Source organism: Chrysochloris asiatica, unplaced genomic scaffold, assembly GCF_000296735.1.
Source record: "Chrysochloris asiatica unplaced genomic scaffold, ChrAsi1.0 scaffold00350, whole genome shotgun sequence".
In the NCBI taxonomy this organism is placed as follows: domain Eukaryota; kingdom Metazoa; phylum Chordata; class Mammalia; order Afrosoricida; family Chrysochloridae; genus Chrysochloris; species Chrysochloris asiatica.
Genome location: NW_006408868.1, coordinates 2,336,638 through 2,342,911, shown reverse-complemented (window position 1 = coordinate 2,342,911; position 6,274 = coordinate 2,336,638). Strand labels below are relative to the sequence as shown.

General features: G+C 42.5%; 1 pseudogene; it reads left to right on the top strand.

The window, feature by feature from the left end:
- The first annotated feature begins 1,907 nt into the window (after nucleotides 1-1,907).
- Nucleotides 1,908-5,790, top strand: LOC102825082 (annotated as a pseudogene).
- Nucleotides 5,791-6,274: the final 484 nt, after the last annotated feature.

Genomic DNA, 6,274 nt, shown 5'->3' with positions numbered 1-6,274 from the left:
CTATAACTACACTTAAGTCCCAGTGAGCCCCAAAAGTGAAGTACAATTTCTGTCCCAGGAAGAAGTACACTACACTCCAAAACAACTGCTTGATTTATCTAATTTGCATAAACAGAAACCAGGAGAATATGTGTGGGAATGGCTAGTAAAGAGTGTAAGAAACTGGTGCAAGGAACATATGCTGAGTTTATTGATATGGGCCCACTAAGCACAAATTCTTCATATAACGTTTCAGCTCATGAGGTTGGGAAAGGATCTAATAGCTTATTTGATTGGTTCACTGAAATATGGACTGCACAGCAGCCTACAATACATCAAGGTGAAGTACCAGACCTGCCTTGGAATTCTGTAGAGGAAGGAATCCAAAGGTTTCTGGAAACTGGCACATTAAAGTTGATTTATCCGGAGAAACACATTATGGAATGCCCAGAGGACACACTTTCAACACAACAGTGAAGAACAAATTTGTGAAAGGAGCCCCAGCATCCTTGTGCTGTGATTGCTGTATTACGTAAGCCAGATTTGATAGTGGGAGCTGTCCTAATTGAATTACACCAAACCACAATGGGGTTGATTGGAACTCATGGTGGTAGGGGCCAAATGGCAGCAATTAATCAACAAAGACAAGGTAGGCGTAGTTACCATAACGTACAGCAGAATCAAAATAATCTGATTCCAAAGTGTGATGAGACCTGGGTACTCCAAAGCCCATGGGTAAGGACATATAGCCAAGGAGGGCTAAAGCTGAGCGTGAACTGTCCAGCTGATATGAAGTGAGGGGAGATACGCAAGAACACCCAAACTTGTACATAGTACCCATTCAACCTAGCTTTGATGGCTTGATGATCAGAACTCAACTAAAGGAAAATTTTTTTTAAAAATTTTTTTTTGATAAAGGAAACAAAAGTATAAATTGCTACAACTTGATGAACTTGACCTATACTTATGGATGTAGTAGCTCAAAATACCAACTGAGAGGGAAAGAGTCTTCATATTAAGTATCAATCCTATCCCCTCTGTGTAGGGACAAGCAATTTAGACCTAAAATGGTGGTGCTATAATGGCACAAAATGACTTGGTTACAAGTTTTCAAGAGGGAGTTTAGTTTCAGAGTGTGCGGGGGAAGGTATACCCACTGAATAGTTTTCATCTTCTCTAGATGGGTCTGGTGAAAGGAGATGGGGATAAGATTCTTATGATTCAATAGTGAGTAACAACATGACTAATTGAGACTGTCACAACTGTAAAGGTAGACGTTTTATAACAAAAAGGGGGGAGTAGTTAATCTTACAGCTCAGAACAGAGGACCCTAGGACCATCAAAGGAGAAGATCATAAATGGAATGTGGGACTGTCCAGAGAAGCAGTGACACCAGAGATGGAGGCAGAGATGAGGACATGAAGAGATAGAGTAGCTGAGGACTCTAGACTCGTGGTGAGAGAAAGGCTGTGTGCTAGCAGCCAGGAGGCAGGCTTGCAGAATGTGCCCTTTGGTTGTTTAAATGATCATATATTCTTGAGTGTTTTTGTGTACACTCCCCCCTCCCACACACACACACACACACAAAAAAAAAAACACCACAGAGGGAACAGAAGCAAATGCTGTTGAATGATAATATACAGAGATTGTAATCATTGCAATGAAATGATGAGTGGAAAACCAATGTTCTCCATGTACACTATCATTCAATTCACAATAAAAACTTTAAAACAAAAAAGGATAGTCTGACACATATGGACTTACAGTGTTGGTTAATTAAGCAGGGGGTCCCTAGGAGTTAAATAGATGGGAAACCTAACGAACATTTACTTGATTTGTGCAAGAGGAAGAACTCTGGGTCAAAAGAATGGCAGTTTAACTTGAATTGCTAGAACAGAGAATCACTGCCTTTTAAGCAATTCCCAGACATGAGCCAGTTTACAGACCCACACACCCTTGAATGCAGGGGTAACCAAGCACACTTGACGAAGGACCCTACTTCACTGCCAGCTCTTAATCTTTCTACCAGCCTTCCCCAAAGGGATCTATGGCCTTTTACAAGGGTGACTGTTCATTGTTGTTGTTGTTGTTGTTGTTATGTGCCTTGGAGTCGGTTCCGACTCATAGCGACCCTGTACAGGGTTTCTGAGGATGTAAATCTTTACGGGAGCAGAAAGCCTCATTTTTCTCCCGCAGAACAGCTGGTAGTTTTGAACTGCTGACTCTGAGGTTCGCAGCCCGATTCATAATCACTACGCTACCATTGGAAGAAAGAAAATAATTAGACTTTTCAGGTATTACTGGACACTGTCTCTGAACTGACACTAATTCCAGGAGACCCAAAATGTTACTGTGGCCCACCAGTCAGAGTGGGAGGGGAGGGTTATGAAGGTCAAATTATTAATGAGCTCTTAGCTAAGGTCCATTTCACTGTGGATCCAGTGGGACCTTGAACTCATCCTGTGGTGATTTCCCCAATTCCAGAATGCATAATCAGAGTAGACATACTTCTAGCAGAACCCCAACACTGGATCGTTGAAATCTGAAATAAGGGCTGTTATGATTGGAAAAGTCAAGTAGAAACCATTAGAATTATCTTTACTAACCAAAAGCTATACCTTATTCCTGGAAAGATTGCAGAGATTAGTGCTACAATCAAGGACTTGAAGGATGCAGGGGTGGTGATTCTTACCACATCCCCATTTAACTCGCCTATCTGGCCTCTGCAAAAAACAGATAGATCTTCAGAGGGTGTGAAGGAAGGTAGAATCTCCACTAAGTAGTATCCAATCTATCTAGGAGGGGTTGATGAAATGAAATGCAGATAGGTCTCTTGTGATACAATAGTGAATAATTGTTATCAGGACTGATTGTGAAGCTTGGAAATGTAAAGGTAGATGTTTCATAGCAAGGAGGGGAGTGATTAACTTTTCAGTCTAGGAGCGGAGGTCCCTGGGACCATCAAGGGAGAAGAGCGGGAGAGCGGGACCCTACCCAGAGAAGCAGGGATGCCTGAGATGGAAGCAGAGACAATGACATGAAGAGATGGAGCAGCTGCGGACTTTAGACACAGAGAGGGAGAGGGGCTATGTGCTGACGACCTTGGGTTGTTTGATGATGCATGGAGGGGATTGTAAGCATTGCATTGAAACGTTATACGATAGGATGACTGTAAAACTAATGTTCTCCCATGTAAACTATCACATAATTCACAATAACACATTAAAAAAAAACAAACAGATGGATCTTGCAGAATGACAGTGGATTATTGTAAACTTAAATAGGTTGTGACTCGTATTGCAGCTGGTATTCCAAATGTTGTTACTTTGCTTGATCAAATTAATACATCTCTTGGTACCTAGATGCAGCTATTGATCTAGCCAGTGCCTTTGTCACAATTCAAGTGTCTAAGGACCATCAGAGCAGTTTGCCTTCAACTGGCAAGGTCAACAAAACACTTTCACAGTCTTACCTCAAAGTACCTGAATGCACCAGCAATATGTCAGAATTTATTCTACAGGGACCTAATTCACACTGGTCCATTACATTGATGACATCATGCTTATTTGTCCAAGCGAGGAAGGAGTATCAATGACTGTAGGCTTACTGGCAAAATACGTGCATACTAGAGGGTGGGAAACTAACCCAACAAAAATTCAGGCACCTTCCACCTCAGTGAAATTTCTAGGGGTTCAGTGATGTGGGCCATGTAGAGGTATTATTACTAAAGTGAAGGATGAGCTACTGCATTTGGCTCCTCCCACAATTAAAAAACAGGCACAACACATGGTGTAGTTAAGTACTTTGGAGTCTGTTCTCATAGTGACCCTGCACAAGATTTCTGAGGTTGCAAATCTTTACAGGAGTAGAAAGCCTCATCTTTCTCTTGCGGAACAGCTGGTAGTTTCAAACTGCCAACCTTGAGGTTAACAGCCTGATTCGTAACCACTACACTACCTAGCTGGTCTTAAAATTTCCCAATCTGCTCACGGGGTTGAGGGATGTAGGTGAGAGCAGAAGTTAGGAATCTTCTTGTAGGAACAGGAGAAATGTTATAGCATTTGTTGAGACATGATGTGCTAGGCCTTTTGCTAAATGCTTTTACATAGATTGCTATATCAAATCCCTCAAAACAACTCTGAAAGTGGTACTTTGTTATTTTCATTTTTCTGATGAGACACATTGAGAGATTAAATAATTTGCTGAGGGTCAGTGGGTGAGTACCTGGCAGGTCTAGGAAATGAACCCAGGAAGCTCAAACTCTAAGTCACTGAACAAAGATGGAATGTGGGGAACCAACACATGGTAGGCCCCTGGATTTTGGAGGCAACATATTCCTCATTTGGGAGTGCTAGCTCAGCCTATTTATCAAGTGACTCAAAAATCTGTTAATTTTAAGAGGGGCCCAGGACAAAAGAAGGCTCTGCAAGAGGTTCAAGTTTACAAGCCACTCTGCCAATTGCACCATATGATCTCGCAAATTCAATGGTACTTGAAGTACAGATAGAGATGCAGTTTGAAGTCTTTAGCAGGCCCCTATTGATGAACCACAGCACAGACCCTTAGGATTTTTGAGCAAAGCCTTGCCAGTCTCTACAGATAACTGCTCCCCTTTTGAGGAACAGCTTTTAGCTTGTCACTGGGCCTTAGTAGAGACTGAATGCCTAACCATGGGCCACCAAGTCACCATATGACTGGAGCTACCCATCATGAACTGCATGTTGTCTGACCTACAGAATCATAAAGTTAGACATGCACAGCAGCACTCCATCATTAAATGGAAGTGGTATACGGGAGAATGGGCTGGAGCAGGACCTGAACAAACAAGTTCGTCAAGAAGTGGTCCAAATGCCCATGGTCCCCACTCCTGTCACATTTCCTTCCCTCTCCTAGTCTACACCTATGGCCTTGTGGGGAGTTCCTTATGATCAGTTTACTGAGGAAGACAAAACTCATGCTTCGTTTAGAGATGGTTCTGTACCATCTGACACCACTGAAAAGTGGACAGCAGAAGCGCTACAGTCCCTTACCCTGAATTACAGTGGTGCGGGCCAGAACTGTTAGCAATGCACCTAGCTGATCATTTTGCTTGAAAGGAGAAATGGCCAGATGTGCAACTGTATACTGATTTATGGGCTGTTACCAATGGTTTAGATGGATGGTCAGGAACATGATTAGAAAATTGGTGACAAGGAGGTAGGTATTTGGATAGCCCTCTCTGAATGCGCAAAAAAAAAAAGGTGAAGAAAGATATTTGTGTCTTATGTGAATGCACACCACAGGGTTACCTTGGCAGAAAAGGATTTTAACAACCAAGTGGACAGGATGACACGTTCTGTGGAAACTAATCATGCTCTTTCTCCAGCTACTCCTGTCATTGCCCAATGGATTCATTAACAAAGTGGTCATGGTGGCAGAGATGGATGTTATGCAAAGGCTCAGAAGAATGGACTTCTACTCAACAAAGATGACTTGGCTACAGTCACTGCTGAGGGCCCAATCTGCCAGCACCCGAAACAAACACTGAGTCCCAGGTATAGGACCATTCCTCATGGAGATCAGCCAGCTCCCTGGTGGCAGGTTGATTACATCAGCGTTACTCTGGATATGGATTTATCTTTCCTGCATGCCAATGTTTCTGCCAAGACTACCATCCATGGTCTTACAGAATGCCTAATCCACCATCATAGCACCCTACACAACAATGCCTCAGATAAAGGGACCCACTTTAAAGCAAACGAAGTGCAGCAGTGGACCCATGCTCATAGAATTCACTGGTCTTATCATGTTCCTCATCATGGCTTGATTTAGTGATTGAATGGCCTTCTAAATGCACAATTTAGGTGGCAATGTTGCAGGGTTTGGGGCAATGTTCTCTAGGAGACTCTAAACCAGCATTCAATATATGATGCTGTTTCTCCAATTGCCAGGATCCAAGAGGTGGAAATAGAAGAGGTACCATTGACTATTATTCCTAGCAACCCACTTGAAAAATTTTTGCTTCCTATCCCTACAACCCTATGTTCTTCACGTCTGGATGTTTTAATAACCAAAAGGGATAAATACTCCACCTGAGACAAAGCACTGACTCCACTGAACTAGAAGTGAAGACTGCTTCCTAATCATTTTGCACTCCTCATATCTCTGGATCAACAGGCAAAGACTCCCGGGAGTGTTGGGTGGTGTGATTGATCCTGATTGCTAAGGAGAAATTGGCTTGACCTTACATATCAGAGGAAAAGAAGAATATGTGTGGCATCCAGGATATTACTTAGTATGTCTTTTAGTACTACCA